Source organism: Amphiura filiformis, chromosome 11 (assembly GCF_039555335.1).
Source record: "Amphiura filiformis chromosome 11, Afil_fr2py, whole genome shotgun sequence".
In the NCBI taxonomy this organism is placed as follows: Eukaryota; Metazoa; Echinodermata; class Ophiuroidea; order Amphilepidida; family Amphiuridae; genus Amphiura; species Amphiura filiformis.
In genome coordinates, this window is record NC_092638.1 from 64,108,432 (window position 1) to 64,123,560 (window position 15,129).

Below are 15,129 nucleotides of genomic sequence, written 5' to 3' on the forward strand. Positions count from 1 at the left end.
GTGAGTGAACATGACACCACTGCCCGCCCACTGCATACACACGTGCATGGTTAAATTTGAATTTGGACAGATATATTTACAGTAAAAACACCTTCAAAAAGTTGGTCGATTTCACATTTTATGTTATCTACAGAAGGTGTGAATTATCCTTCATGCATACATCACTTTAGATCTGAAATCGACCAAGTAATAATGACACACGGGCAATTCTAAAACAACATCTTTTGCACAGAGTTCAATGGGATTTGAAAAGTAAAGTTGCAGTTGAAACTCTAGTGATAACACTTTTACAGTGCATGATGGGGCTTCCTTAAATCATCCTCTGCTTCAGAAGTGAGCGGTCCGTTTACCAAAATTTTCGGTCAAATCTCCATTCAATTAACACGGGATTTGGCTAGCTATGCCTTGCCCTCACTAACTGTTTTACCAAAGTACGAATATTTCTGAACATCTAACCTAGCTGTAATTTTAGGTCATGTTAGAGAAATATATTTGCTAGAAGTTTTTGAGAGTACTTTTAATATTGGCCGGTTATTTTTCACACATTGACGTTAACTAGGCAAATGCCTATCCTTTTAACGTGGCACGATTTGTAGAGGTCACAGCTCAATGGTGAGAGCGCTGTGTATTGTGTATAGGAAAACGGACAGTAACTGCAGTATGAGGTATATTCAATATTATAGTATATTCATTTGATGCAGTGTGCAAACAGCAGGCAATACACGGCGGGATACACGGTTTGTCAACATTGTACAATTTGAAATTGAAGGCGGTTGAGCATGAACTGAGTATGAACTTTGTACTTTGATCCATATAGCTAGCCTCGCATGATCATGCGTATATATAGGCTGGTACGTGGACCGGGGATATCAGGTGCTTTTTAAAGTCGCACACAACAACAGACCTATAACAATAACAGAAAAAACCCTTTAAGATGATAATTTCACTCGTTTGCAGTAAGAATTTTCAGAGAGAGAAAGCACTTTTATGTGAACTTCCTAGTAAAAATAAAAGCATTTATGGTATTAATAATTATGAGAACAAGTGAGTCACAATTTGGTTGCCTTTTTAATTAAGAATCCCGGTACATCTTTAGATTAAATTCAGCCCTTAGATTTAGATTCAATTCAGATTCAATTCAGTTCTGCCGAGATGCCTCTCTTTTGTATTGGAGAAACATACCTGTATATGCATCTCGTAGTCAGTTCCCATAAAGATTTTGGTGTTTAATACCCTGTGATATTCCGGGGTATTAACTCCCACCTCCCCTGCTGTCTCAACTTATCTGTGCTGATTAGGATAATGTACACAAAACAGGCATGACATGATGTGCGCCGCCACCGTGACTCAGCTAGCTATTGTATAATATGAACAGCGGCGCTTCGAGAAATCACAATAAAAAAACAGGCGGTGATGGAAGCGATATCGCCAATTTTGAGGTCGCCATTGGATTAACACATAATCATGAAATCTTCCCAACCAATTCTAAATTTGTTATGTGGTGTCAAAGCAAAATTATCTTACTCTAAAACCGTCGGGGTTCGACAAAGTACCCCACTGCAAGTATGTTAATTTTCCATTTGTAATTGCTAACCGTGTATTTTGAATGCGGCTGTCAGCCCTGTATCTTCGCCAGCCTCGTACGTCACGTGTTGCGCTTCCTATGCCGCCTGATAAAAAAAACCAGAAGCTCCCACAATAACAAACTTACATGAAATAAACATAATAAAAAAACAAGTTAGTTGTGTAATTTATTCTAAGCACATACTTTTTTAAAACAGATGCAAAGTAAATCTAGAAAAACCGAAATCTGAAGCAATTTGCAAAGTCAAGCCAATATATGGACGCCGCCGTAGCGGGCGCTCCAAAACATGACTTTTCAAAGCTGTTTTTTGTGTGGGGGTGTGGGGTGTGTTATATAATTATGTGTACCCCCGGTGTGGTGAATTCTAAAATGGTCCACCAAAAATCTTTGCCCCCTTCGACATTCCAAAAGAACTTTGCCCCCCCCCCCCCCTTCGACATGCCAAAAATTGCCTGATCATGTTATGTGAGCGCATGCAGCGAACAAAAATGTTGCTTATTTGAACGTTTCTTAGGACTGTGCAATAATTATCCGCAGCCGTGGGGGATGGTAAAGTTGGGAGGCAAGAATTTGTTGGTCATTCAAAAGCAATTTTTGGCAAGCCGAGGGGGGAGGGAACACAATTTTGGCACACATTCATGGGACGCCTTTTAAATAAAACGCTCTAAAAAGGCTTAGTTAAACAATACGAAAACGCTTAAATATGCAAATTTTCGTTGCGCTCGCAATATATATCTAGACTATTTTAGGTTTTCAAATTGAGATTGCCATAAAATCTTTGCCCACCTTTTGGTCTGCCAAAAATCTTTCCCCCCTATAATTGACCACCCCGGGTACACATTATTATACCACTCCTTACCGATGCTGTAACCTGGGGCCTTGAAAACTTGGATCAAAAAGCTTCTGTAGAAACATAGTTTGTATTGCCTGGCCTTTTGTTATCGATATAGCTTTGTCTGTACACTTTAGAGAGATTGCGATATTCCATACGCAGCATGTGGACCGTACGTTAAAACGTACGTTTTTACGTACGTTAATACGGTGTTAAATATTGCTAGTCTCGGTTCCAAACTGGATTGTGCTCATTCGTCACGAAGGAGAACAAGGCGGCTGGAATAAAGACTATAATATCTGATCTTGGCGGATCTAGGTCGATAGAGGGCATAATGATTGAAAAAATAATGGTATCTAGCTGTATCTCCAGGTTACCGAGTCTCCGCCTAATTCAAACAGCACGCTTTTGATTTAGACTAAAATTTTGACTTAACATGCTGCTTAAACTTAATTGTATTTTTGTGCTCCCCAAATATAATAGTTGCCCGAAAACATATATTTTGGTAGATTAAGGATCACTAGTACATCCATATATCATGACTTTACATTCAAAATGAGACTTTTTCATCCTGAAAATTAAGCGCGTTGCATGAACTTCGACATGTCGTAAAATCAGCATATTTCAACGTGGAACGTACGTTTTAAGGTTACACGAAGAAACGTATAAAAAACGTATAAAAGACGTATAAAGTTGTTCTCTAAAACCGCGTTTTCTCAGCAATCAAATACGGTAGTGAGTCAAATGTTGGTGCAAGATCAAAAACGCGTTCCATGCAGTTTTTTTCAAATGTTCGCTCCGTATAAAACCATGCCGAGTGATTGTTTTCGCCTTTTTTGTATCGTACTACAAATCGACCAAAGAAATAATGTTGCCATGGGGAAGAACCAAATACAATACCGATTAAATTTTATTAGCCCGTTTTTGGGAACAATTTTCGAGAATCTTGTACCACAAAACACTGTTATGTTACATTATCGATATCTGGATTGTGGAACGTTAATCTTGATATCTAACTGCCTACATTATTTCTCAAAGGTCTGTCGCTAACTTTACCATTTGAATTTCACTCCAAATTTAAGCTACATTTGCAAAAAACGAGGTTTTTCGCCATCGACACCTCCGACATTTACAGCGGTAATGAGCTTGTTTATCATAAGAGCCTGTTATGCACTATTCCATAATAGTCAGTTTGAGATCAATCAATTTCATATGTCCCCAAGTGGCTCAATCGGTTAGCGCGCCGGACTCACGTTAGACTATATGATACTATAGTTTTGAGCTGGAAAACTTTGGTACGTGTTCGAGTCCCCGTGTTGTCCATTCCATTTATTTTATTTTATTTTTCTCTCACTTTTTTTTTCTTTTTTCTTGTTCGTTTCTTTCTTTCTGACTGCAGCGATTGATTGTTTTTGCCCGTTTTTTTTTTCATGATATAATCCCTCCCTATCCCTGCAACATAGGAATGACTCACGAGCCGCGGTTTGTCCGTGGCCCTAGTTCAGATTGATACACTATTGTACGCGTGAGTTCCCGGGGTGAGTTCATTCTTTTCTGCATGGCTGTTTCCATTATTAACTTACGCCCCTCTGGAATCAAGCCTTGAAAATCAATTGTATTTAACCTTAATGCTACGTTGAGTCCAAAATGTGAAATCGCAATGTCATTTTTTATACGCGAAGTATCACACACATTTCAATGGGCAGTCTCTGCGTATGGACATCGCGTATAAATTTAGTTTTTATTATAATGATTTGTTACAAACAAAAAGGATCATAATAATAATTAGACTTTCCTTCGTATGTTCATTATCCTAGACTGTCTTTAACATATTGTGAAATGGACAAATTTGGTGCAATTTCAACGATGTATCTACGTTCATTTAGCACATGGAAAATCTTCAAAACTGGCTAAATGCGTGACCTCGCTTCGATATAGGAGAGTGGTTTTGAATAGATCAACGTACGTCCGATACATACGTTTGGAAATCGCTATCTCTCTTTTGTTAGAAAACTAACGTACGTAAAGAGAGTATGCTCGGTTTCCCTTTTAGTTTCTCACGTATTTTCGTCTGACCCCAGATTTCACTGGTTATAGACGTCAGAAGGTCAAAGTGGACAAAATAAGTCTTAAAATTTCGCAGCGGCAATTCGCTGTCGAAGTGACGTAATAATCGGATTAACTACCATAGCAAAAGATGAATACAATTTTTGAATAGATCGCCCTGCACTACAACGTTGAACGTTCACGCGGTACATGTACCTAGATGCATGAATCATATATGTCAAAGAAATGCTGATCAATTTGCACCTGTAAGATTAGTATCTTTGAAAAGAGCGGCATTGTATTCAATCTATGATTGCAGACATACACAGGTGATAAAGTGCAACCTGCTTGCAGTGCAGGGCGATCTATTCAAAGATTGTATTCATATATATATTGCTATGGTTACGTCTCACTTCGACAGCGAATATTCACACCCCGAAAATACAGCCAGCTACTGGTATACATGTTCAAAAGATTATTTCTCTGTGAATAATGTAAAGAAACTGAAGTGAAAGAAAATGGAGGTTGCTCATGCAACAAGCAACAGAAATGACATGCATGAGAAGGGTAAACAAGAGACCAAGAGTGAAGCGGCAGCTAAGAACAAAAATTGTGTTCTAAAAACATCCCCTGTAGATGTGATGAAGTGCTGGAAGAAATATTTCAGCAAGCATCTAAACATCCAGTCTCTCCAAGAGATGAAAATATTATTCACACCATTCCCGATTACCCAGATAAACACACGGCAAGTGCACTTTCACAACGAAATCATAGAAATGGAGAAGGCCGGCCATCGAGACCTTGCAAAACAATAAGTGTGTGGACATATTGGGCAAATTGGTTGTTGAAACCTTGAAAGCAGACGGGCTTCCGATGCATGAGACAGCTTTTACAAATGCAGCATGGTGAGAAGGTAGAAGTATGGAGATAAGAGTCAAGGCCCATATCACATCAGTATTCCACGTTCATGAGGTGTGATAAGCTTGAACCAGCCAGCTACAGAACGATCCCGGGGAGCAATCATCCTATAGTTCTTGTGCTAGTTCCGTTTATAACATAAGATCGTTTACCACGAATTCATCGACTCTTCATATGAATATTTAACTTTAGATCCCAGTTTTGGATATTGTTTGAAAGTATATTTTCTTTACGAGTTGATGGAGCAACATACATCAATAAGTATTGGATGGGTTATCAATGAAGTGTCTCTCCGTTGGCTGAACGTATAGGTGACGTGGGACATTTGGCTCGGACTGGGAGGTCAATTGTTGATTCGCCACGCCTTTGTACTTCTTTCACTGCTTGTATCGACAAGATGGGTTCAAATGAGGTTTTCTTGCGGGGTCAAATAGATGTGGGAAATGTATGCAATCCATAACGGAGTAGACAAGATTCTGGTTGACCTCATTGGAAGCATGTACAAGCTCACCTAATGCACAGGGTTAATGGCAAGATCACAGTACTGGCTCGAAGTATAAAACAGGGTGGTCAAATTGACTCCGAAGTATATAGTCAACTATGCACCTATACTGGCTAGGTTCAGTTTCTTGAAAACTGAAAACTCATTTTGTTTGCTGCAACTGTATTTTGTGTGTGGGGGTGTGTTTATTTGTTTGTTTGTTTGTTTGTGTTTCTTAAAATCTAAAAAATCAGCCATGTTTATTTTTTGTTGTATAATGTATTTTCAATAAACCAGAGGCAGTAACACTATGGCTGTCGGAAAGAAAAACAAAAAACAAAAAAAACTATGCACCTATACACCTATTGGCATGATTATGTTCAAATTTGGGTACACTAATAGAGACACAAATAATTGAGTTTACAAAATAAAACGTTTCTTATATTATTGTGTTTGCATTTATTGCATTAATTTGTTACGGCTCCTGCTCAACATGACCAACATTGCTTAACCATCACATAAATTAAGTTTTTATATTAGATAGAGAAGTTTTATATCAGATGAAATTATTTAGTGTACATATTATGTGTTTAGGCATAGTGTTCACACACTAATTTCTGCTGGATCGAATAATGGGCCATTGCAGTTGAAATGCACACACCGCATATAAATTTAGAAGACATGACCTTAATCTTCTACACAGGGAGTGTGAATTGAAAATGGGGTTACTGAATGAGTGTCTTCATTTGAAATCTACAACCCATGTGTGAGAGATTAAGTTCGTGTCTTCCATAGGGGGAGTATGGTTTCAACTGCAATAGCTCAATTTGACAACATTGCTTTTAAAACCAAGTCACTGCTTTCACGGTATTCATTAATACAATGATAAGTTTAACATCACATTTATAATCAAATGTACTCATATCACAATTATATATTATGCATTAGGAATAATTCCCGCCATTTTGACCGCCATTTTGAAAAAAATTTAACGTTTTGAAACAACACTGCTTAAACCAAGTCACTGCTTTTACCATGTTTACAGTATTCATCTAGAGTGAGAAGTTTTACATCATAATTTTATTATCAAGTGTACTCATATCATATGCATTAGGAATAATTTCCGCCATTTTGGAAATCATTGAACGTTTAACCAAGTCACTGCTTTCACGGTACTCATTTAGAATGATAAGTTTTACACTACATTTTATTATCTAGTGTACTGATATGCATTAAGAATAATCTCCCCAATGATTTTGAAAATCATACATTTTGACTAACATTGCTTTACCACGTCACTGGTTTCGCGGTATTCATTATGAAAAAGTTTTAAATCGTGGACATTTATTATCAAATGTACTGGTTTGCATTAGGAAATAATCTCCGCCATTTTGAAAAACATTGCTTAAACCAACACACTGCTCACATACATGTATATATTATTAATTATTCATAATTTAGAGTAATGAGTATTCAACATCAATTATTGTACTCGCTCAACAATTAGAGTAGCATTGCTTTTACTAATACCAACACACTTGTTTTCATAGTATATTCATATTACCAAGTTTTTCTTTCATCAAACAATAGATAAATTAGTGTAAAATTCCTGGTTGACATATTGAACAACTTTGCATTACAACATACGGCTTCACAATTGGTTCATCATTTACGCCAAGTTTGTTCACAACACAACTTCTTACTATACAGTCCTAAGACAGTACTATTTGTCCATATGTATGTATCTCTATTGGCCTAAATAAGTATGATTTATTCTTCAGCTTTAAATCATGAGAAATGGTAATGCAACAATGGGTGAAATTGATAATAGGTAAGAGTTGGAATAAATTCAACATGATGAAAAATTCTTAACATGTAGCTCTTCTTTTGTATTTTATTGTATACATATAATTATTTGGCACATCGCAATTGTTTAGTATTGTCACAGGTAACTTTGGGAGAATATTTGGATTGGTATAAATGTATGCGTTATGCCCATATAGGTAACATTTTTGCGTAGTTTGATTTACAACATCTAAATTGTATTTTTCTTGAGCTGTTACTAACATTTTAAATGATCCTACATTTGCGTCGACTGACACCATCGGAAGAAGACCTTACGTCTGAGGCATACAAATTTTGATTGACGACGAGCTGCTTAAGAAAGCGAGACTGAAGTGAAGACTATGTTAAAACAAATTACAGAATTGTCTTTATACTTTGATGTTTAAAGCATCGTCGACAATTTGAGACGTTATAATTAGACATGCTCCAAAACCAATTTGAAAATTAATCATTAACAGGGTCATATTCGCCTCATTACTTGTCAACCATGTTTAAGGCGCCATGTTAGTCTCTACAACAAACTCATTAGTTGTTTCCGTTTCGGAGGAACATTTGGTATATCAACATAAATACTTGGGAACGAGTCTCCTTACAGTTACAATATCTTTGAGTGAGACATTTCTACTTGATCGTGTCTATGACACCAATTCCTGTTGACTGTTACCGAGTCCATTTGTTACAAATTGCACGGTCAATCACAAAATACACACATTTTGCAAGCAGAGATAGTTCTGCGTCATTGACTTAAAGAAATTGGGTAGCGCTATAAAGTGCCTTGTCGTTTATAATGAGTCAATGTTCAATCAAGAGAGATTTTGATCTGTAGAAATCTGTATCATTTGTATACTTTGCCAAACAGACCTCTGGAAACATACAGGTCACATGTATTACCTACCAATGATTGGGAGCCCTAAATATTGGATTTACAAATTCATAGTTAGTTGGACCCACGGATATAAATTGGTCCCGAGCTCACAAAATATGGATAACTTATTTCATGCCCAAACATTGGGTTATAATAGTCAACTTAGGAAAATAAACTAACATTTAGTTCTATGTGAGTTGTTATATGTACATAGTGGACCTACGCAATGCGTTGAGGTATTATTTAGGTCATGATACAATTTTTGATCGCAACGTACAAAGTACGTTTAGTGATTACATCAAATGGCTCAATATCAATTCTATATTTTGCACGTAGCCTCCTAAAATGTAAGCCTACACTGAATTTCATATCATCAATAGGTATTATAATGTTATCCACGCATTAATTAACACGTATAGGGATTAGGTTTTAACCTATAGAATATAATTAAGTCGAAATTACACATAATTAAATTTTGATATAAACTACATACTTCTGAAGGAATTCAGACCTCACATATCTTTAATTGATAAGTTGTTTGAATTTGGATTAAGATTTCAATTGTATACGCTTCCTAAACGTTTCTATTGTTTTGAGCCACAAAGGTTTACAAACATACAGGAATGGATCAAAACTTTGCCTTATACATATATACCACGATAAAATAATTTATTCAATGTAGGAAACTGATGTAAAAAAAGGATTGAAAACATTTGTATTAATATTATTCGGAGATGTATATGTATCGCTACCATATCAAATTAGCAGATATATGTTTAAGGTGGTTTTATATTTAGTCGCTGAGCGATTAGCGATTAACTTTTGACCAATGGCGAGAGCGCATTCCCGGTTCAACTCTAATACGCTTTATCTGATTTGTCAAAAAGTAATTGCTCGTCGCTCAGCGAGTGAGGGTGAATTCAGCTTAACAATTGCTTTTACACCGAGATAGCACACCTCTTGAAGATTGAAACTTCCAAATTATCATTTCTGAAATCGGGGAATTAAAAAAATAACTATTATCGATCTATTTAAACAGTTTGTATGTTAAATTTATTTTCAAAATTATAGCATGATTGGTATTTCAACTGTTAATAATGTCAAAATCATAAGAAAATTTAGTTTCAATATGATTTCAATGCACATGATGAGATGATTGGTTGCAATTGAAGACCTGAGCGCAAGAAGACCGTAAGTCCACTTCACCCCTCAACATGTATACACTAAAGTTACGTATAGTTTCTTATGGTTTGATAATGTGTAATATATGTTCAGGGGCCAAAATCTCAGGAAAGGTTGTGAAAGATCTGTTTTGGCCCCTGAACATGTATTAAACATTATTAAACTATAAGAAATACGTAACTTTAGTGTATACATGTTCAGGAGCCAAGTGGACTTACGGTCTTCTTGCACTCAGGTCTTCAATTCCAGTCTTCAAATAATATAACTTTGAATGTTTTATGTAACAAATCTAACAGTAACATAACAACTGATTTGATAGTATACTACTATCAACAAGGTCAATTTACACAACAACATAATTTCATATAGATGGGATAATGCACTCTTAGAAAAGAAGTTCCAAAAGTGAGAACTCAAATGATAAAACACAAAAAATGTTCTTAAAACGTTTATTCAAACCGTTTCAATAGCTTTTAAAATGTCGGGTTATATAAAGATCATTACTACGTTTTTAAAACGTCACTGTAAAATATTTTGGGCAAAATTTTTTGCAAAATATTTTTTCAACAGTTCAATAACATTGTGTTAGAATGTTTTGCATCACGTTTTCAGGAATGTTTTTGGAATGTTATTAAAACGTTTTCATACCCTTTATATAACCCGATATTTAAACCTTTTCTGTAAAACGTTGCGTGTTTTCTGTGCTATTACGGTTCTCTAAGAACCTGTAATGGTTCTCCAAATGGTTCTCGAATTTTCATGAACCATTTTAAAGGTTAAAGAAGACACTTTCGAACCTTTTTTCTTAGAGTGTATTTCCAGAAATGACAACTTAATAGTTTTCTCTTAAATTACAATAATCAAAGCCAAGCTTTGTGTTTTTTATAATATCTATACTTACAAAATATACAAATTGGACATCACATCAGTTGAATTGACATTCAACAGAGGCACTTGTTTAAGAAGCGGCAAATATATACAGCAAGGTAATCGTATAAAACATTATATACATAGCTACTTCAATAAAAACCAAACAAATAAACAAACTTAATGTTTTCTTAAAACAGCACAGTAAACCTTAATTTCTTCTATATCCCACAATGCACTATTTCAGAACTATAGTCTCCTTCAGAGCGTTCCTGAATGTTTGTTATTATTGAGCCACATGGAGTCTGCGCTCGAGACTATTCCAGAACGTACTTCCGCCGGCGATAGTCTCATACCCGCGTTCGTATATCGGGTTGTATGCATCGCATTGGATGACTCGCGCGTGGAGTTGAGACTACATGCCTCAGAAATAGTGCATGCTTGGATATTGGGAAAAAGTATTAACATCTTAAATCTTAGGCACAGATTGCCTAACAAGAAATAAAAAAACACATCAGAAACAGATTTTTACAGCAAAAATACAGACCTACGTTTTACAAATTTAACATAGGGCAGGATGGAATGTTTAAGGTTAACGTAAAAAATGTGAAGACGAAACAGGTTGGACCTTAACATAAAAGCTTCAATTGGTGCATGCTTCTTTGCATAGTTAAATTAATTGTATATTAGAAATATAGAAAAAACAATCGCTATCATAATATCCATTATGATCAGCGCATATTGCCGTAAATGCACCGTACATGTCCGAATCCCTTTGAATCATTCTACAGAGGGCGAAATTGCCCAAATTTGACAGCAAAAAGCCGTTTTTGCCGTTGTCGCTACTCGCGTTCGGCGAGTCGCGTAAAGCACTTCACATGTTGGAAAGGGAAGGTTTATAGTAATCGGTTATTCGGCATTATGCGAAAATCAAGACGATATTTGGCTATTCTATTTAAAATACATACACCCCCGATGTAAGATTACTTAACTTAAGCAGGGAGTGTATATTTCAAATGGAGTCACCCATTCATGTAAACCCATTTGAAATTCACACTCCCTGTGTGGCAGATTAAGGTCATGTCTTCCACAGGGGTGTAAGGATTTCAACTGGAATAGCCCATTTTCTGCAGGTACGAACTTACCAGTTCTGCAGAATTATATAGCTAAAAACCAAATTGTCATGGAAAGTTGTGTCAGCTTGCTTCAAACTCCACTGCCTACAACATGCATGGTCAACCCGGTTATATTAAGAAGGTATTATCTTAATCCGGATTACCGGTCAGCCCAGATCACTTCCCTGGTCAGCCTTGGAGGTTATCAACCGACTAGTTAACTATAGCCTATCTGATCTTTTAGAGTTAAACTACGAGTACAGCTAACACGGTGGAAGTTCCACGTTGGAAGATATTCAGTGATTCAAAACAAAAGCATATTTCAATCGATGGTATAACTCATAAAAATGTAATGGAAAGTGTCATTTACATAAATACAGACAATTTAAAATACACTGTAAAAAATAGTATTTGTGGTATTAATATAAGGTGCAAAACGGGTTTGAATCGAAGTTAGCTGTATTCCAAATAAACTGCTCAAATAAAGAAAGTCCGCAGTCATGTAACCCGTTCTACATCGAAACCTGATCTTGTTATGACAATTTGATTGATAAAGGCGTGTGCAGAATTTTGTTAGCTCAATTTGATACCAAATTTGCTACCCAAAACTCTAAATTCACAGAGATTGATACCTGTATATGAAATTTGGTGCATTTTCAAAAGTTGCAAATTAAAAACGGAGCACGCGGATCTGTAGGTGAATGGCAGAGTACGACCATTAACATAGCCCGAAACAACCGCTAGGTCATATCGATCGCATCGTGCCCTAGTATTCATCAGTAAAGCACTGTAACAATCCATGCGTTTTAAATTAACAATTGAATAAAGCGCGCACTTCGGATAGTCGACATGGGTTCATCGTGGGCAAACAAGCTTGACCACATTGCCACGCTAAGCAATTTCGACCGCGTGTATCGTTTTGATTTGCAACTTTTGAAAATGCACCAAATGCCATAAACTGGTATCACTCCTTGTTACTGTTGAGTGTTTGGTAGTAAATTTGGTATCAAATTAGAGCTAACAAGATCCCGCACACGACCGTATCAATCAAATTGTCATAACAAGATCAGGTTTTGAAGTAGGACGAGTTACATGACTGCGGACTTTCTTTATTTGAGCAGTTTATATTGGAATATGAAAGTAAGATTTGAGTCAACATCTTATGCATTTCATACAGAGTGTTTTTGGTGTGCTAGTAAATGTTACCAGCAACCGTATTTCAGATTCAAGGTAATAATAACATCATATCAGAGCTACATAATACTACATTATATGTATATGTCACATATCAAACAACTTCATCGCGCACACTGCAAGTTTATTCGCCATATGTTCAGCCTAAGTACCGCTTCCGGCAGAGCACACATTTGATATATCACATCACACATTTCAACACGATAATCGACATCCACACATTAGTATCTCGCTTCGCTTAGAGTTTTAGACACTATGGCCTCATCCCAATGGCATAGTTTAATAACCTCAATCAAACAATCATATATAGTGCAAAATTTGACATCAAGTTGCAGGTGAGTTTTTGTACCCAAATTGTCAAAGGTCATTCTATGAATGTGAAACTGTATTGAGGTTAAAGAAATGTGCCCTGATAGATGAGATGAAAGCCTTTTATACATTTGGTAATGACTACTTACAACGACTTCACAATATTCGACATTCTATTAATACTATACAACATATTCTTTTCCATTGAATTTGGCCAGTGTGCATACAGTATTAGCTGCGCTGCTTTTTTCGTCACACTCCAATATTTCTAAGCACAAACATGCTATCAGTTATATACTTTGAAATCACTATGTGTAAATATTACAAAATGCAGGTAAAACAGGTACGAATATTCATAATGAAAATTCACTTGTTTAACCTTATGATATATCTACTTTTCATGGGAAAATTAGATTGACACAAGTCACTGCTATATCACGTAAGCTTACGATTGGGTATGTATAGCTTGAAACATGTTCATAAAGTATTCACTAGTGTATCAGCATGATTATTTGTCGATTACGTGATATCATGGCGGTAAGCTTTAAATCCTCAATGTTTACCCATACTGAAAACATAAAGCACGTTCCCATGAAATATGATACGTTTGCCGCGTACATTATAAAGTATTACTTTGCCCAAATGGATCAGACGATATTAAAGCCAACAAACTTTACTGTTTTGTAAGAATACTGTCTCATAGCATGCAAACTGCACTCCGCAAGCTGCACTGACTATTATTCAGACAAGTTGCAGCTTATATCCCTAGGAATACGGTAGAATACTTCAATACGCGATAGATATTGGGCATAGCACCTGACTTATCATATCGAAGTTTAGGAATGAGTTTGACCAGCATGAGTATATACTTTGGTCGCAAATAACCCAATATGATCTTAAATGGCTTGGACGATGAATGTTTTTGGAAATAGGTTATATATACACCCATCATGCACGTTATAATGGTGCAATGTGATATACAGTGTGTACATATCTCCTGTTATTGTTTACCTATCTCATAGAATGGTGCATGATGGGAGGAGAATAAAAAAGAACAAATTTCGTCTGTTGTTTGGCAACATGATTTACTATAAAACTTTTAAAATGTAGTCTAAAATTACCATTTGATATTATTATAGCACGTTTTTGTGGTCCAAATTTCCCACCAATGTATGAAATAATTGTGAATCTATACTACTACAGAGACGATGCAGAGCACATTGTAAAACAGGCTATATCGCACACAACAATCTAACACTAATACAATGCATGAATCCGTAGAAAAGTATTGGCAATTATGAAACCCGGTATTATACACAGACAGACTCCTAAAGAAAACACCACGTCTCCCAACAGGCACCATGAGCTAGCCTGCCACACGTCATCTAAATTTATTCACCTTGTTCAATGGCATGTGGTACACGACTGGTTCTGCCAAGGAATCGCCCATGTGGTACTCTTTAGGATAACGCGCGAAGGAATCTGTCTGTGTAGGTTTCTCAAGGTATATGATACGCGGTCCTTAATACAAGCAATGCACACACGTTTTGTGAACCACGGCAACTACAACATTATACCAGTCACGACTTGCATTGCCGTTTGATAGGTTTTTAAAAAAAACATCGATATTTTTGCTACAAGACAAGCATACTCCATCTCATGAATTGTTAAAAATGGTAAATTTCAGTGAAGTTTCACTTTCTACTTTACTGTTAAGGCTAACGTTTGTCATATTATTTTGCATATTGTTTACAATATTTCCACCCCCGCGCAGTACCACCGATGGTAAACTGCAGGTGTATGAAATTCAGTATGTTGATCTCCGGTCAGATTCACGCATGAACCTTTGTCGACGGTATTCAATTTCTGAATGGGCTATTCCAGGTGAAA